General features: G+C 37.7%; 1 pseudogene; it reads right to left on the bottom strand.

The window, feature by feature from the left end:
* Window positions 1-423: 423 nt before the first annotated feature.
* On the bottom strand, window positions 424-3,843 carry LOC117286252 (annotated as a pseudogene).
* Between the last annotated feature and the right edge of the window lie 14,767 nt (window positions 3,844-18,610).

Below are 18,610 nucleotides of genomic sequence, written 5' to 3'. Positions count from 1 at the left end.
CTCACAACAGTTGCTTCAAGTAGCTTTTTTTCCGGCTTTCCACTTGTGAATAAAGATAATAAGTTGTTAATTCTATTTCAGAAAATGTTTTTCAAGTTGTTTTACTTACAGTATTGGCTTTTCAAAAATAGCTAAAATTAACTGGACAATAAACTTGGCAAAAATTACTTTAAGCAACAAGAGGGGAAATTCAAAATTTCACTGTCTACAGAGAACCCACAGTTTGGTTTTTATTATGAATAAGGAAAAACAGGAAGACTTGCTCGGATTAGGAAAACTCAGCCATTGCTTTGTCATCTGTACTCAACCTACACTGCAATGAGGATGATATTATGCTAACACATGGATCTGCTGCTGTATCTATTATTTACCTAAAATATGTAATTGCAAACAGAGCAAGGCAACTAGTATTTGGAAGAATGTTTACAGTATCATAGTGCCAGGCATGACCTCACACCACTGGTTCTCCTTGCACACTTGGGAATCCTGCTCTCTAGTACAGTCATTTTTGATATATCAGGTCTTGCACCTCCGCTCAGGAGTTTCCCCCTGATCATCCTGGCACCAGTCTTGATATAACATCAGGCAAACCTTTGATGTTCAGGGAGTTTGCTGCCAGAATAAGTTCAAAAGGGTTCCTCGTCAACTTGCAGGAATTCTTGGTCCTAAACAGGGCTATCTTCTGTTCACGGTACTTTGCTCTCATCCTCAGAGAGAGGAGGGTCAGCCCTGTGCTGAGTGGACCCCTGCGTGGCTTTCTTAAACACTGCTGGTTAACATTTGGTGGAGAAACTGGGTCATCGCCTCCTTCTTCGCCCATTCCCAAGCCTTCTAACATAGTGGTGATCATCAAAGATTATGGGGCAATTTCAATTTCAACACCAGCTTCAAATACCTCTCCATCAAGGGCCAGGGATTTAGCTCAGTGGTTCGTGGTTCCACCACTTGCCTCACAAGCACAAGGACCCAAGTTTCAAAAACAAAACAGAACAAACAAATTAAAAAGAAAAACCTCTCCATCAGAACTCTGCAACTTCACTGAAGGTAGCTGGTTGGTGTATAGAGAAAAGAGAACCTGTGAAGACTATTCAGCAATGGATGATCAGAGAGGCACAGAATATATTTAGATGCAAGTAAAATAAAAATCAGTGTGGATGTTTCTCTACATTTTAAATCTTTTGCTTGTGGACAAATAATCATCCATCATTGTGATTATGAATATAACAACATAAAATATATCACTTGCAGTTCCTGTAATAATACCCATCATTATGTACAGTTCATAGAAGCATAGCATCCATAAAATAGAATATCAACTGTAATAGACTTTTTATTTATTAGACGTTGCAGGAGAATCGATTCAAGTAGTTTTCATGATGAGTTCTAGAAATTGAATTCTGAAATTATACCAGTTATATTCAAGGTAATGGTGAACAAAATGGATATTTAAAACAATACCTTAAACAAAAATGAAACTGAAAATTACACAATTAAAATGCAATGTATTAAATAAGTAAGCAATTATTTTAGTGAATCCAGAGCAATAAGAAAAAAATAAAAGAAATTAGATCACACTGATATATTTCTTTGTAGTTTCCTAGCTGCCCTTGGTTATGACACTGTCTTTATATTTCTTGTACATGATTTTCTCTATGGACATACAAGAATTTTATTATTTATCTGTGTAACGTATGCTTCAATGTTTCAAGATGATACTGTTTTATTAAAAGAAATATATCAGTTTTGAAAATGTGAGATAACGAAAAGATGGAAATAACGTGTTTGTAGATGGGGAGGGGAGGAGGGGGTGAAGGGAGGGCAGGGGTAAGGGGAAAAAATGAGAATCAAGACTTGTCATGCAGAGGTACAAGATCCCAACAATGAATGTAACTGTACTGTATCCCTAAAATGTACCAATAAACTCAATTAAAGCTAAAAAAAAAAAAAGAAAGAAATATATCAGTTTTGGCCCAATGCCCATTCTGTGTGAAATTATTGCAAGAGAGAAAGAAACAATCATTTAAAATTTTTTATTTTTAAATGAGCCCCCTCTAATATGGATAAAAAAAACAAACACTTTTTAAGAACAGAGTAACTGTCAACATTTTAATATAATCTTATAATCAACAAAGATGAATTACTAGGCTACCTTTTATTGTTGTGGAAATTAGTGCTTAACAACCTAATTAAGCCCCTTTTACAATGTTTAGTAATCGACAAATCTGAGATCTTGGTCAAAAAAGGGAATAGTTCATACAAGCATACTGTAAGAAGTCCAAATGATAATTTGTAGTACTTTTTCAAAAATTTAATATAATTAAATACTTGAAGGTTCACTTTCCATGCTAGACACATTTGAGAAACCAAAGTTCTTCTACCTGGAATGGGGTCCTCTGATGCAGTCACACAGCACACAAATTCACATTTCATATATTTTTAGTCATTTGTATTAAGTTGGTGAGTAATCTCATTTCCATTGCCCATTTATTCTTTTTTTTTTCTTTTTCTTTTTTGTGCTTCTTGAATAAATATTAGTTCTCTGTCCTAAGAGTGACTGGCCAAGATTTCACTCCAATTCTGTAGGCTGGGTCCTCACGCTATTGGTTTTTTCCCATTCTATGCAGAGCCTTCTTGATGTATTGTAGCCCCATGTGTTGATGATTGTGATGACATTCTGCACTATTGGAGGCCTAGTCAGGAAATCCTTGCCTCTGTTTGTGACTTCAAGGGTTTCTTTTTTATTTTAGCAATTTCAATATGTCAGATCCTATTCCAAGGTCTTTATCCAGTTGGAATAGATTTCTGTGAACAGTAAGAGGAGCAATTGTCTTTCAATTCTCTTCATTCAGACCAACAGCCAAACTCATTTATTCAAGAAGCTGGCTTTTCTTCACTGAATGTTTTCAGCCTGTTGGTAGAATCAGGTGATTGTACTTGTATGGATCTGTTTCTGTATTCTTTCATGGGTTCCATTTTTGTCTAGTTTTGTATAAATGCCATCCCATTTCTGTTGTTATTGCTTTGCAGTATAATTTGAAACCAGACCTTGCTATTTTTGCTTACCATTGCTTTGGCTATTTTGGGTCTTTTGTATTTCTATATGAATTTTAGGGTTGTGTTTTTCTAGTTCTGCAATAAATGCCATTGGAAAATTGATGGGAATTGCATTTAATCTGTTGATCCTTTTTAAAATCAATTTAATTGGTGTATTTTAGGTATACAATACAATGACATTCATCACTGGAAATTTGTACCTTTATATAATCTATCTTGGTTCTTATTTTCCCCATTCCCCTGTTCTCCCTTCAACCCCTCCACCCCTCCCTATTTACAGAGACTTTGTTTCCATTGTTTTGTTTTGCCATATTAATTCCATTCCCTTCTTTCCTTTCCCCTCCCTTTCCTCTTCCCCTTTGCACCTTTCCTTCCTATTTCACATTATCTATTATGCCTTTTGATCCTTATTTACACTTTCAGTTTCTCTCACAGGGAAACTGTAGATTGATTTTTTGGAATAAAGCTATATTAATAATATGATTTTTGCCCTTCCACAAATATGAAAATTCTTTCTACTGTCTTCTTCTTCAATGTCTTTCTTCAGTGTTCTGTAATTTTCCATATATAGGTTTTTCACAGTTGACTTTTCCCCTCTTCGCACCCCAACACAGTGGGCAAACAGGAGGAGGATACCTGCACAGCATGAGGCTGGGAGGTGAGCAGGGCTGAGTCACTAAAGCCCTTCTCCACCAGGTAGAGAAGTCTGGCAGAGAATTCATCATTGATTTCACACTGAAAGTACTGATTCTGAGGTAACTCAGAGATGCCCAAATCTCGCACCTGCATAGGCAGCTGGATATGCAAGTCTGAGGTTCAGAAGGGGTATTTAACCAGAAGATGCTACGTGAGTTGGTAATAACTGAAGCCACAATCATAGAAAATTTGTTGAAGGAGGTGGTAGTCTGTTTTTTTTTTTTTTTTTGATGCCTTGGACTCCTGTGGTAGTTTAAGGATGCCAATATTTTTAAAAGTGTGAACTATAATGCATAACAGTGGAAATCAATTACATTGAAATATGTCTACCAAATGTTATAAGCAATTTTGTGATACCAAAGTATATATACTTTTTATTAATTCATTAAAAATACTCAGTAGTGGTTCTAATAATTACTCTATTTTCAAAGCAGTGAAACACTGTGAATCTGTATTTGAAACCTCTGCAACAATTATTCTGTGGGACAATCTGAGATTTTTATTGGCCCCAAATTACATCCTAAGCAAGCATGACACTTTCACTGTCATTTTCTCTCTGCCAGTTCCTTTGCTCTGATTCTTCTCCTAGTTATCAAGTCTGAGAAGTGAAATGTTTCCTTATTCCAGACACGTTTATTATTTCAGAGCTCGGCATGGTTCTGCCCCCTTCTCTGAGCGCATACAGTTCTAGTGTCGTGGCTATGCAACTGTATTTGAGTATTTTTATCTCCAGATAACCTGTGGATTCTCCTGTGTAACCCCGTTTCCATCACACTTCAGAGCTTCAATAAGTTATTAAATGGTAAATGAAGGAGACATTAAAGATAATTTGATCAATAAATGTACTTCACACTGTTTTGCATAATCCAGCACACCACCTAGCATAAAACATATTCGGACTTTAAAACAAATTTAAAAAATAAATCTTTGATGAAAAATTAAAGGGATGAATGGCCTTGTTCTGTGCAAGGTGATAATGTACAGCTTTTGCAGGAAGAATGGCTTCCCTATCAAAAAAAGGAATTCTGTAAACAGGCTTTTTGTTACTTTAAAAATAGGTGTTTAAAATTGCCATTCAGTCACACTGATTAACTCTTCTAAGTAAAGATTTCCAAAGCCTAGGGTGCACTTTAGAATTTTACTTTACCTTAGTTGAAATATGTTAGAGATCTGAAAGAAAACATTTTATCTCCTCTATTTATAATGTAACAAATATCTCTTGACAATATCGAGACACTTCCTCCTGGACAGAAGCAATGTAAGAAATTCTGTGCCTTGCCACAGCCGTTCAAGTGGATTTTCCGTGCTGAATTGCACATTTTATGTTTATCTTTGTAAACAGTACATACATAAAAATAGTGAGAGGCTCCATCTGACCTTGGAGGTAAAGAAAATAGACTTGAGCTCTGAGAGTTGAACTAAACAACTACACACAGAATGGGAGTTGACAAAAAGTTTCATACTCTCGGTAGAACCACTATCTAGGTTAATAAATTGATGGGAAATGGTAACAAAAGAAGAAAATGACCAACATAAAAAATTAAATTGGGGTATTTCCCATTCTCAGAGTTGATCTAACACTTTCCTCAACAGAATGTATTTTCCTGCTAATTTGGCTTCCCAAGTGCTTGGTAGAATTAAATCTGCTGTGTGTGAGTTTGTGAGTGGAGAAGCTGTTATTATCTCATTCCAATCCACACATCTGAGCCTTAGTAAATTCATTCAATTGAAATTCAGCTGTGAAGACTGAAGTTGACCTTTTTCGTACTGGAAACACCACTTTTATCTCACCGATGCTTCGTTTGTTTACCAGTGTTAGATTTTTTCCTCTGAGTTTTTAATCCTAACAGTAAAACTAATGCTTTTGAATAAATTTTAAAATATAAGTGACTCTATCCCTTTACATCAACATCTTTCTCTTTCAGTGCACAAAAATAACGAGATACCTATCCTGCGCATTTGAAATCCTGTCACTGTCTTCCAATCCAAAGCAAAGCTGTGGTATTATACATGGGCTGATATTCAGTTAGCAACCACGTTTCCAAAATAATAGTGTAATTTCCAACAATGTCCTCATCAGCTACAATCTTACACCTCACATGGTGTCAATGGTCACATCAGTCAATTATTTTATTCATAGTATTTAAAGTTCAAGGGAGATCATACTGATTAATACAACACTACCTGAATTTACAACCCCAGACAATATTGGTCAGTTGTAAACTTGCTCTCAGATATCTGGAGGGCCAACTACTCAATCACTTTGGGAAGTGACCAATTTTGTCCAGAGCTCTAATTGTAAAAACAAAATAAAAAGCCTAGAGTGTCCAATAACTTTGAGAAAATTTAGTCACTTTCTTGTTACTAGGCCTAATATCAGGCACCTAAAACTTAAAGCCAGAAAAGACTCTTTTGGCTCACAGTTTGTGTGAGTTTTAGTCCACAGTCTGCTGGCTCTGGGGCATTACAGCACTGGAAGATTGATATGGTTTACAGCAGCAGAGACATGCAAGGAGGAGCAGGGCAGGAAGCTGCACCCTTCCACCCCCACCCAGTGGCCTGGCTCTTTAGATCAAACCCCACTCCTAGCACAAAATCATCTATAAGCCCATCACCCAATATCCTTCCAGAAGCCCAACCCATGAGTACCGGAGGCTCGTGGGGGGGGGGCGGGTTAGGTGCAAACTATAACATGTGGTTAGGACTTAGATAATAAAACTTGTTAGACCTCCCCTTGAAAATCTGCTTTCCAAATCTTTAACTTGCCTCACATTTTACAATTTATTTCTTAAACTTGGACTCTACTTCATTATGGTCTATTTTCTTTGAATACATTTTATTTGATCCATGCTGCTCTTTAACAGTAGTGCTTTCTGGTGTTTGTATTATTGAAAGGATATTATGATAATTCATATAGAACACAGTGACACCCGTGTGTTCTCAAGTGAATATCTGTGGTTCCTCAAGGAAATTCCTAATTTGCACCATGATGACAGAAGGCAGCTGTGATTCTTTGCCGATGTTTAGGTGTTGAAGGTGCAGCCTCTGTGAATGGTGTAAATGCCCTGGTGAGAGAACAATGAGAGAGGTGATTTCTTTCTTGATGGTGCGAGAGCGCACAAGGAGAAAATAGCCATATACAAAGCAGAAAGTACGTCTTCCTGGTGCCGATCTGCTATTCCCTTGACCTTATGATTCTCAGTCTCCAGAGCTGAAGGAAATATTCACTGCTAAATACTCACTGCTATTTATGGTGCTTGGATATAGATGCCAGAACTAAAGCACATTTTTTTCCATAGCATTTTTATCATGTATGGGGATATTTATTAATTTAGTGATAAATGGAGGAGAAACATCAAATAATTAACTTACATTACATTTACTGCCAGCTGAAAGTCCTGCATTTTTATTTCTAATGTGAGATATTTGAATTCTGTCTCTTGTGTCCTATAGCTAACAGCAGTTATATGAACTGTGATTGCAAAACACAACGAATACTGAAAATTTACAAAATGAGAGTAAGACACTGTCTTGGTTATTTTTCTCATTGCTGAGACAAAATAACTGACATCAAAGTGAAAAGCAAAAAGGTTTATTTAGTTCACAGATTATAGAAGTTTCAGTCCATAAGCAGTTAGTTCCAAAGCAGGGGGCTTCTCAGAGGAGACACAGCTCATGTCACCCCCAGGATAGCAAAAGCGACAAGGGACTTTAACAGCATCTTTCTGCCCTTTCTTCAGAAGACTAAGGGAAGACAGCGCTCACAGCCTTAATCCTACTGCCCTTGAGCCTATCAATCAAACACTCTAGATTCAGCCACCTCTAAAAGAGCGCCACCTAAGACTTCATGAGACTTTGGGGGGACAATCTAGACACAAACTACAACAGACACATGTTGTCATTTATCTGCCTCAAAATACCCGCCCACTTCAAATACGCTATCACGTTATTCTTGACACACTCTGAAGCAATTCCTGAACCCCTCTTTCATGACTGTCTCTAGTTGCACTGGTGTGGCCACCTCAGTGTTTTGAATTCATTCAAAACATTTACCCTTCATGATCATTTTGAATTTGGGGAAGATCCAGAAGTCACAAGGTGCCAGACCAGGTGAATAAGGTGAATCATGACTCTAGGAGCTGGCCTTTCCTTTAATGGCACTGGGGAGCAGCATTCACATAATTTTTATCACATCTCCTAAAAACAGCCATAGAAGAGGACTTCAAAAACTGCTTCAGAAAGTGGAAGAATGATGGGAAAGATTCTAAAGTGAGATGAAATTCACATGCTAATTATATCAGTTGCTATTATTATTACTGATAAAGAAGATGTGTTTTTTATTTTTTTGTCCAATGGAGTTACTACTCTGCCATAAAAAAGGGTGAGCCTCAGACATTTATAGCTAAGCGAATGGAACTCGAGACCATACTCTTAGGTGAGATAACTGGAACACACATGCTTAAATATCACATTGTTTCTCTGGTGTGAGAGACCAGAAGTGAAAATAATGACTGAGATGTATAATGGATGTTGGGAAATGGGAGGAAAGTATTCAAATGGGAAGAGGAGCAAGGGAGGAGGGAGATTGTAAGTAGGGAAGAAAGGGACAAGAAAAAAGTTAAAATAGAAGTAAAAAATGGAAACAAAGCTTTTGTATATAGGAAGGGGTGGAGGGGAGAATGGGATAAAATAAAATAAAATTTATTAAAAAAGAAAGAAACAGAAAGGAAGGAAGGCAGGAAGGAAATGTTTGGCCTGTTTTAATACTATTAACATTGGCTATGAACAACCAAAAAAATCTTGTTTATAAACATAGTCTACATTAAAGTGTTTTCTCCTGTAATGAAATGTCTTATGCTTTCATACATAATTATTATTTTCCTTATATTTTTGGCACTGGAATCATAGAATATCAAATCCTACAGTGGTTAAGGGAAGCAAGAAGTTTCTATGTCACCATCTGCTGATTTCAAGGTTCATAGTCTAAGTTAATAGCCTAATTCATTAAACAAAAAACACACCATGTAAATGTGGTATTAAATTAGTGGTTCAAATCTGTGAGGTAACTAAACGAATGAAATATGTTCTTTTTTGAAAAACAGCACTAGCTCTTTATTTAAAAATATTTTACAACGCCGATTGATAACTAGGAAAAGCAAGTTACAAAATGAATGCAAAATATTCAAACATAGCCTATATACATGTATGCATGCTGTAATGTGTGGGTATGCATAGGAATAGTTATATGTGTATTATGGGGAAAATACACACACGCACACACACACACACACACACACACACACATATGGATCAATCGGAAAGCGTAATAAACTTATCCCAAGTTACAGATCATGCTGTGAAGTCCAGTTTAGCACAGAGCATGGACCTGCGTGGACGAGTAATGAAATGTTATATCATGCTCAGTTGGAAATCTTCACTCTTTACTACGCTGTGTGGTCCTATAGATATCATTTCTCATTGTGTCAGATATAACCCAAATATTCCTACATGCACTAGGTCATTGGGGACTGCTTATGTTTTATTCAGGTTTTAGTGTTTAAGATCACCAATCAGCATTTATTTCTATGCATATTTTTCATGTATTTACTTAGTTTTAGGCATGATTTCAAGAAGCTGACCGATATTTTCTGCATTCTCTAGTTTCTTCACAATAATGTGTTAACTTATTTAGGAGAGATGTAAAAGAAAACATCCTCACTGTCATAGGTGCAATAAAGCCCACCACAAAGCTGTTTAGACCTTAATTTTATATGCATGAGAATATGTTTCCATAGACTGAAAAAGGAGCTTTACAGAAGTGAGTAAGCATCTCAGGGTGCAAGCCCCTGCATTAGTATCTGGACTGGTGCACTGTAATCACAATGGTTTCCCAAGCGGGGGCAGGGGACACTTGTCAGGGTCAGGCAGGCCAAAGAGCAGAGGGATGTAACTGTCAGAAGGTGGAAGCGGCTAGAAGTAGTCAACCCACTTGAATCCTAACAGAGGAAGCTGAGCAGCATGGCGCACCCCTGCGTTCCCAGATCCACTGCGGAGAGGGTGAGGGAGGAGCCTCACAGTTGCGCAGTGTGTCCGGGCTACTTAGAAAGACTCTGTCTCTCAAAATAAGAACAAAAGCACTGGAGGCACAGCTCAAGGGTACAGTGCTTGCCTACTATTGAGAAGCCCTCAGTTCAGCCCCAAGGGCTATAAAAGAGCGCCCCCAGCAGGAGTGCAGCCTTACTGACACTTTATTTTATCCCGTGTACTTCAGGAGAAAGGATTACCAAAGTTTACTTTTGTACCATTCATTCAGATAGGCTATTTTTTTTTAACCCATTGTTTAATGATGAACCTCTAGTCCGTTTTCTATCATCATGACCGGTTTTTACTTAGTTATAATAATTACTTTTTTCTGAAATAGTTATCGTGCCTTTCTCCCTATAATGCGAAGTTCACATGGGCCAGGACGGAGCTTTCATGTTCATGAGGCTGACCCAAGGCCCAGCTCAGGCCCTGGCATAGTACGGCACAGTAAAGATACATGTGAGCAGGAAAGGAGCGCTCAGTCTTTTAAGTATGACAGAGTTTTGTTGCACAATAGGCAAGATGAGAAACATCCTGACTCAGGCAGTGAAAATCAAGAGAACTGCCCCAAAGCAGTAAGTGCATGCTTTCTGATCTAAGTAACAAAGAGAGGGACATAGAAACTTTCTGCCTTCTGTATTTTCTAAAACTAAATTCCTTTAGCACTACCAGGGTCAGTACAGACGGCTTTACAGAGTGCAACCAGGAGGTTGAGGAATAGAAAGATGGGAAGCAGAGGGCTAGGCCTTGGGAAGAGGGGTTGGGACTTGGAAAACAAAGTTATCTTCTGCACTGAAAAATAGATAACATCATGATATCAGTATAGCCAATGAAGGCGGAAGGAATTGGTTTTAACAGGAAAGAGTGGAAAAGGCAGATAAGTGTGAGAGCATAAACTAATGGTGTTTTTCAGGAATGATGGGGCTATCCTTGCTCATGGGTGAGTTTACCTCGGGGAAGTCTTCATCAAGTGCAGAATCATTTCTTTAGTTATGTGAATAAACACTTACAGGCTAAATGTAACATAATTGCTTTCTTTTCAGAACAGATGACATTGGGAAGGTCTTCCAACATATTGCTAAGAAATCTCTAAAATTTGGGGTATCTGCGAGGCAATAGTAGACTCTCAACTAGCAAGGATTCATGTCTTCTTCCTTGACACAAGTACACTTCAACATCCACAAGCATTCCAGAATGACTTGCCTCATTCTCTGTGATTATAAATGTCACTACATCTCTGCTCTCCTCGGGCTGATTTTGTGACAAAATCTACTCTCTAAATACTTGCTGGTGGAGTCCATTTGGAAGAGAAAAACACAGAATTAATGGTCCTATTCCTGAAATGATGCAGAAAGTGGAATTGAATATTATAAATCAGGCAACAACCTAATTATTCCTATGTTGGTTCCTGGAGTACCATGTTGTAAGGTTAATTCATTAAAAAGGACTTTGTTTAAAATACTAGAATCTTCCCTGTAATGCAGTTGCACAGGTGACTGGGGTAGGAAGTACTAATTACAGATGATGAAACTGGAATGAATGAAATACCTTGACAATTTATAAAAAAAGTGTATTAGAAATTAAAATATTCTCCACCAAAAGACTTCTAGACTTAATTGACACTTTTAGCAGAGTAGCTGGATACAAGGTCAACACCCAAAAATCAATAGCCTTCTTGTACACAAATAACAGACTCACTGAAAGAGAAATTAGGGAAACAATTCCTTTCACAAGAGCATCCAAAAAATGAAGTATCTAGGAATCAATCTACAAAAGAAGCAAAAGACCTCTACACTGAAAACTACAGCACTCTGAAAAAAGAGATTGAAGAGGATATAAGAAAATCAGAAGATATCCCCTGCTTCTGGGCAGGAAGAATCAACATAGTGAAAATGGCCATACTACCAAAACTGCTATACAGATTCAATGCAATGCCAATTGAAATTCCAACACTATATTTCATAAAACTACCAAAAAGAATCCAAAAATTCATTTAGAACCATAAGAGAACTAGAATAGCAAAAGACATCCTAGGCAAAAGACACATGGCAGTGGGTATAACAATTCCCAATTTGAAACTATACTACAAAGCCACTGTGATAAAAACAGCGTGGTACTGGCAAAGAAGCAGACCTGAGGATCAGTGGAACAGACTGGAAGACACAAAAACAACTCCAGATGTACTCAGCTACCTCATCTTTGACAAAGGAGCTGACTGTCCCCACTGGAGGAAAGATAGCCTCTTTAATAAATGGTGTTGGAAAAACCGGATCTCAACCTGCCCAAGATTAAAACTAGACTTTTATCTTTCACCATGCACTAAATTAAGATCCAAGTGGATTAAAGATCTAAATATTAAAACAGAAGCACTAAACTTGCTGGGAGATAAATTAGGCAGAACTCTTGAAGACACTGGCATAGGAAAAGACTTTATGAACAAATCCCCAGTAGCAGAAAAAAAACAACAACTGGGATCTCATCTTATTAAAAAGCTTCTGCATTGCAAAAGAAACCATCAACAGAACTAAGAGACAACCTACAAATTGGGAAAAAAATTTTACCAGCTACACCTAAGACAAAGGACTATTATCTAGAATATATAAAGAACTCAAAACAATCATCCCCCCCAAATACAAAGACCCAATTCAAAAATGGGCATCTGAAAAGAACAGATATTTCTCAAAGAAGTAAAAGCAGCAAATAAATATGTAAAAAAATGTTGTACATCACTGGTCATTTGAGAGATGCAGATGAAAACAACACTGAGATTCCACCTCACCCCACAAAGAATGGTTGCTATCAAGAAATGACACAATAACAAATGTTGGCGCAGTTGTGGGGAGAAAGGAACCCTTCTCCATTGTTGGTGGGAGTGCAGATTGGTGCAACCACTATGGAAATCAATATGGAGATACCTCAAAGAGCTGTGAATAGAGGTTCCATTTGACCCAGTCATAGCTCTGCTGGATATCTTTCCAAAAGAATTAAAAGAATCATATCACAGTAACATATGAGCACCTGTGTTTACAGCAGCACAGTTTGCAATAGCTAAAACTTGGAAACAGCCCATTTGCCCATCAGTTGGAGACTGGATAAAGAAGATGTGTTTTTTTTTTATAAAATGGAATACTACTCAGCCATAAAGAATGAGAAATTAGAGTCATTCATAGGAAAATGGATATATTTTGAGGATATACTCCTAAGTGAAGTAAATGTCATACATGTATAATTACCAAATAGTTTCTCTGGTGTGAAAAACTGTAATACTACCCAAGATTCTAATAAGATAATCAACAATGTGAAATAGGAAGAAAAGGGCTAATGGTGTAGGAAAAGTGGGAAGGGTAGTGGAAAGTGAATAAGGAAAAAGAAAAAAAAATGAGAAAATGAAAAAATGGAAAAAAAAGTGTTTGTAAATGAGGAAGGGAGGAAGGGGTGAATGGAGGGCAGGGACAAGGGGAAAAAATGAGAACCAAGACCTGTCATGTAAAGGTACAAGATCCCAGTAATGAATGTAACTGTGCTGTACACCTAGAATGTACCAATAAACTTAAGAAAAAAAGAAATTAAAATATTAAATTGCTTATACTTTGATGTAAATTCATGTAACACTCTAGCTCCTTGAAATTTAATAACACAACAAAAATATATATTGAAAATGTTCAGGTAAATTTTGCTGCCTCTCTGGAGATTAGATCTGGCAGTCTTCAGAAGCAATAACAATACTGGAATTGGTTTCTACTGCTATGCAGCTGTTGTTTGGGGGCTCAGTGGACATGATACACATGGACTCACACAGGGAAAATAAGAAGCACAAACAACCATTGAGCGTGAAGCCCCAGTGTAAGGAGGGAGCAGTATTGCTGCTCTTCCAAAGGTGTGAGTAAGTGGAGAGCACACTCGTGCTACTCTTCTCTGAATTTCTGACTCCTAGCATAGAAACTGATATTATCTATGAAAGAATTCTACTATTTTCATTGTTTCTCTCATCAAAACAAGGAAGCAAAAACTACCAATGGTGGTTTCAGTGCTTGGAAGGCCAGTGTAATGTTCTGACGATTGTGACAACCATTACCTGCTCTGAGGTTATAAATGCAATCTCTTTGGGGCTTAAACATAAGAGAATATCTAGAAAGGAGTGAAGAAAGCAAAAACTGATCCACAGGGAAGCTATACTTTGGAGTTTAAAGAGTTTCCTGTATCTACTTCATTGTATTCTATTGAAAGAGTATCTTCAAACATTTTGGCAAGGTGGGTATGGGAAGCATCAGAGCCTTTCCTTGTCACATGTCTACAAAGTACCCAGCACTCTGGTTGTAGGGAGGTGACTATTCCTCTCTGTCCTCACCTTTTGAAGGGTAATGAGCTTCTCTCTTGTGAAGCTGGAAGAGTGTGTTTCAGCCTCAGTGGTCTGAGGTAACTACAGCCCTCCCAGTGCTGCCATGGCATTTGTCTCAATGGACCAGGTGTGGGTTTTTAAAAAGAAGCAGTGAAGAGCATCAGATATCACCGAGAGCAGTGATAGCTCTGAGCGCCCAAACTGTGACCCAAACCCACTTACTTATTGCAAAGTGCCGCCACTGGCTCCACACAGAGGGTTCTGCGTGCCCACTGGGGCACGCGTGCCGGGGTGTCACTGCCAGGGACCTAGACACCTTTCACGTTTCATGGGAGGAAGCAAGTAGTTAGCTGCACCTTCAGTGGCAAGGACCTCCTGTTCCACTCTGAGTACAGGTGCTCTTTGTATTTGTTTTACATATCAATTATCTTTGTATTGTTTCATTGAAACAAAAGTTTCCACAGCTTAAAATGATGTCATAAGAAGAATTAAGTGGTCGCTAAAATGTTTTAAAATGCCACGATCTAATCTGAACTATAAGGAAAAGACCTGGGTGACCATGTGAAAAGTAGATTAGAGGAAGATTCTGTGCACAGCAGGAGACTAAGTCTACACACAACATAGTAACCCAGAAAAGACACGAGAGGAGGAAAGGTTATGGGATTAAAAAATCACAGTGATATAAATTTAAGTTTGATTGGGTTAGAATTTCTTAGAGTAATGAGATCTACTAGACCTCTCTCTCTCTCTCTTTTTTTTTTTTTTTTTTTTTTTTTTTTTTTTTTTTTGTAATTTGTATGTGTTGTGCAGCCATGGTAACTATGAATTCATGTTCTTGTTACTCAGGCAAATAGCTGTAAATACATCTCCAGGCCTAGGAAATATTCACAGCAATCTTCCTGAGCTATTTCAGCACCACTGCTGCATGCACAAAATAGGCAAGTTGGGTATTAGAAACAGAGCTGCAAGGGTGTGTGTTGTCTGCGCAGAGAAAGTAATTCTTTCAATGTCTATGTTCTTTTCTTTTTCTGAAAAATTCTGTAGCCATGAGTTATGAGTTGCTTAATACCAAGGAAAGATTATTTATTGATTTGATTGATGCCAAATTTTCATATAGAACTTTTACATTATCTGAACTGCCAGTTCTGCAAGCTTTACTATGATGTAACATTATAGAATAATAACAGATTAATATTATTACTACTATTGGTGCTCTGAGTAAAACTTGAAGTCATTTTTCTGTGCCTCTTAGGATTATCCACAAGAACACAAAGTTAATTTTTAAAATAACATCCCTTGCAAGATAACAGCAATATACATTTAAGTGAATACCTAGCTACCTCCCCACTTTTACTTTCACCACCATGTTCACAGCTACTCTGAAAGTCTTAGGGGACAGTTTTTATTTTTTTCAAGGCAAATCTGGCAAAAGCATGGTCGTGACTGCACTTCTTTCTCTTTTCTTTGTCTGTAAATCCTCCTGATATTACCAAGGTAGAAGGGAAAGAGGGAACTGGAGTCACACCACATTATTACACTTATGACACCTCCCTCGAATTTAGCCCACCACACTGACTGCTCTGTGCTCTGACTCATTTTCCACTAAACCTGGCTTAAATATGATCTGTGTGTACTTTAGAGGACAAGCTCTTGAAGGTGCAAAGCTTTGGGAGCCCACTTGTGTGTAATTCGCAGTTAGGATGGGGCCTTTTGCACACCGAGGAAGGGCTGGCTGAAAGGAGCATTGCTACTCAACCATAGCCATGCAATGTGTTCCAAATCCTCCAGGCAAGACTGCAGCTCCCTGAAGGCAAGATCTTAAAGGAAGAAATTTAGGTTCTCTACTGCTGCTTTTTAAATTTCCCTACAACACTTGCCTACAGAATTACAAAATGTCCAGCTGAGAGAGTACAGTCAGCAAACAGTGATCTTGCCAATTTGTGTCAGAAAAGGTTGATCTGTTGCCTTTTCCCAAGTGACTTTAACAGTAGGGGCTCTGAGTAGGTACTCCCGCCACAAAGGCAGGGACTGTGAAAGGAACTGGCCTACTGCCACAAGACTTCTTAAGAGAGATGAACTGATACAGGCCCCGAGGACAGGTGCTTTCCTCAGTCAGTTTGGAAACTCAAGGCTCTTTGACATCTGAAGCCCATCTTGCCTCTGGCCTGGAGCCTTCCACGCACTCTACAGTAGCAGGATGGTCTCAGTGCAATGTGGCTTCTGACTGCTTCCCTCCTCACACACAGATAATTATTTAGAGTTTAAACTGAAAGAACAACAGATTCACCGATCTTTGCAAGCAGTTCTCAAATTGTACAAGCAACGCGAGCTAAAAGGGAACAAAATTTCCATCTTATGTTTCCCATGAACTCGGTCTTACTATGTACAAAACGTCTGACAACGCAGTCCTGTAAAGCTGGCCTGGAACTCTTTGACACAAGGTCCTGCGTGTGATAAAGAGAGGAGATGCAGCATTGGCTCTGAGAGAAACTGTGGAAGGAAAGGGGGCGGAAGTACACTGAAGAGCTGGGCCCTGATCTTGAGAAAAGTGACTGCTCATCCTCAGAAGATCAAACGCAAAGTATTCCTATCTTTGGCTCACTTTCATCCTTCCCGACTAATTAAATTGCATATATAGTCTTCAAGCTTGCCATTTTAGGTTTGGAGAACTGGAGTTAACTTTCAGAGTCGTGGTCACTTTATGATCATTGATTGACCTTTACCTTTAATAAGTGTAATGCGCATTTATTGCATAGTTCAAAAAGGGTTTCTACATCAACGTATTTGTACATAGGTAAGTAGATAAATCGTTTATACCGACAAGGAATGCATATTATCTACAAAAGTGAGAAGCAGGTTATGGAATAAGTATAAATGATGTTCACTATTTTAAATCGTTACAATGCATATGTATTTATGCACACACAGCAACAAATCAACTGCTTACTCAGGCTTTCAAATGATACTGAATTGAGATTCAGAGCTTCTTCCTCAATATATCAAAAATTTAATTTGATAAAAAGTAAGTTCATAATTATTCCAAAATAATCCAGTATTGCTTTTATTAATGGAAGTTTTAAAGAAAAGTTCTAAACAAAAACAAAAACAATGCCTTGTAGACAATCTGAGCTTTTTGAAACAAATCTTATCTTGTTCATTCCTCTGAATTCATTTCTTTACTTTTCTAACTTTTTAGATGTTATCTTAATTCTAACTCTTTCCTTCTTCCTGTTTGAAAAGAGGCACTTACACCAACAGGAACATCGGTCCGTGGATATTGTCAGGAGCATTCCACAAATTTTTTGCTTCTTTTCTTTTGTATTTTTTTTATAAAGTTGAGGCCCATGAGGTGCTCAAAATCTAATGGTACAGATCAATTCACTTTGTCTTAAGAAACACGTATATGTAGCAAGCATGAGAGTAATAAAACAATGCCATACATTCCCAGAAAGCCCCATGGACCAAAGGCAGTGTTAACTGAAGTATATGATACTTACATTAGTTTTCCTGATTTAAATTTTATATAAATGGAATCATACAAGGTACCTTATTTTTTCTGGCTTACTTTGGTTCATCTACACCACAGCCTCTAATGTTTTAAGTAGTTGAAGTCCATTTCCTTTGTTGATGTTCTACACAGGATATTTCCAATGTGGCTCATAATTTTTTCTAGTGTGAGCACCTGTGTGCGTGTCCATATTTTGTGCATGAATTCAAGACAGATAACATACTAGCTTTAATAGACCCTGGGACACAATTTTCCAAGTGTTACTACCAATTTACACTTGTGCAACCAAATTAATAGAGCTTCCATTGTTCTGTGTTCTTACAGAAATTCGGTAGGATTTTTCTTTTTTTCAGTATAGCTTTCTTAGAGGGTGGCATTCTATTGCCCGCTGTTTTTAAGTTACATTTTCCTGAAAGTAATAGGTGGAAATTTTTTTCTATTTTTATCACCATTTGTATACTCTATTTTTCTTATCAGTTGTCCATCATTTTTCTCTTTGGTTTGCATGTGCTCTGTTAAATTATGGATTTAAATTCTTTATTGAATATATACATCATAAATACCTCCTTTTAATTATTTCCTGCTCAGTGATATCACGTCTGCACTGAAGTTCTTTGCCTTTACTAGACCTCGTTGTTATTTCTTGCCTTCATGAGTAATGTGTTGTTTCAGAAAAGCATGTCTATTCCAAGGGAGATTTGATAAAAGTATTTTGAAGTTTTGCCTGAGTACTTTCTGACACGCCATTCTCCAGGGATTGGTGTTGTGAATGTGTGAAGTGGCCCAGACCTATTTTTCTTGTCCTATCAGATCATCCTTAGAATCCTGCTCTTTCCGTGGTGTTTAGTGTCATCTTGTTGGTAAACTAGGTGACTGTACACAAGTGAGATGATTTTTGGTCTTTCTAAACTCTCCATTGTCAGGTTTGC

Source organism: Fukomys damarensis, unplaced genomic scaffold (genome assembly GCF_012274545.1).
Source record: "Fukomys damarensis isolate Sample0158 unplaced genomic scaffold, DMR_v1.0_HiC HiC_scaffold_16, whole genome shotgun sequence".
In the NCBI taxonomy this organism is placed as follows: Eukaryota; Metazoa; Chordata; class Mammalia; order Rodentia; family Bathyergidae; genus Fukomys; species Fukomys damarensis.
Note: the sequence above shows the minus strand (reverse complement) of the source record. Positions and strands in the feature narration are given on the sequence as shown.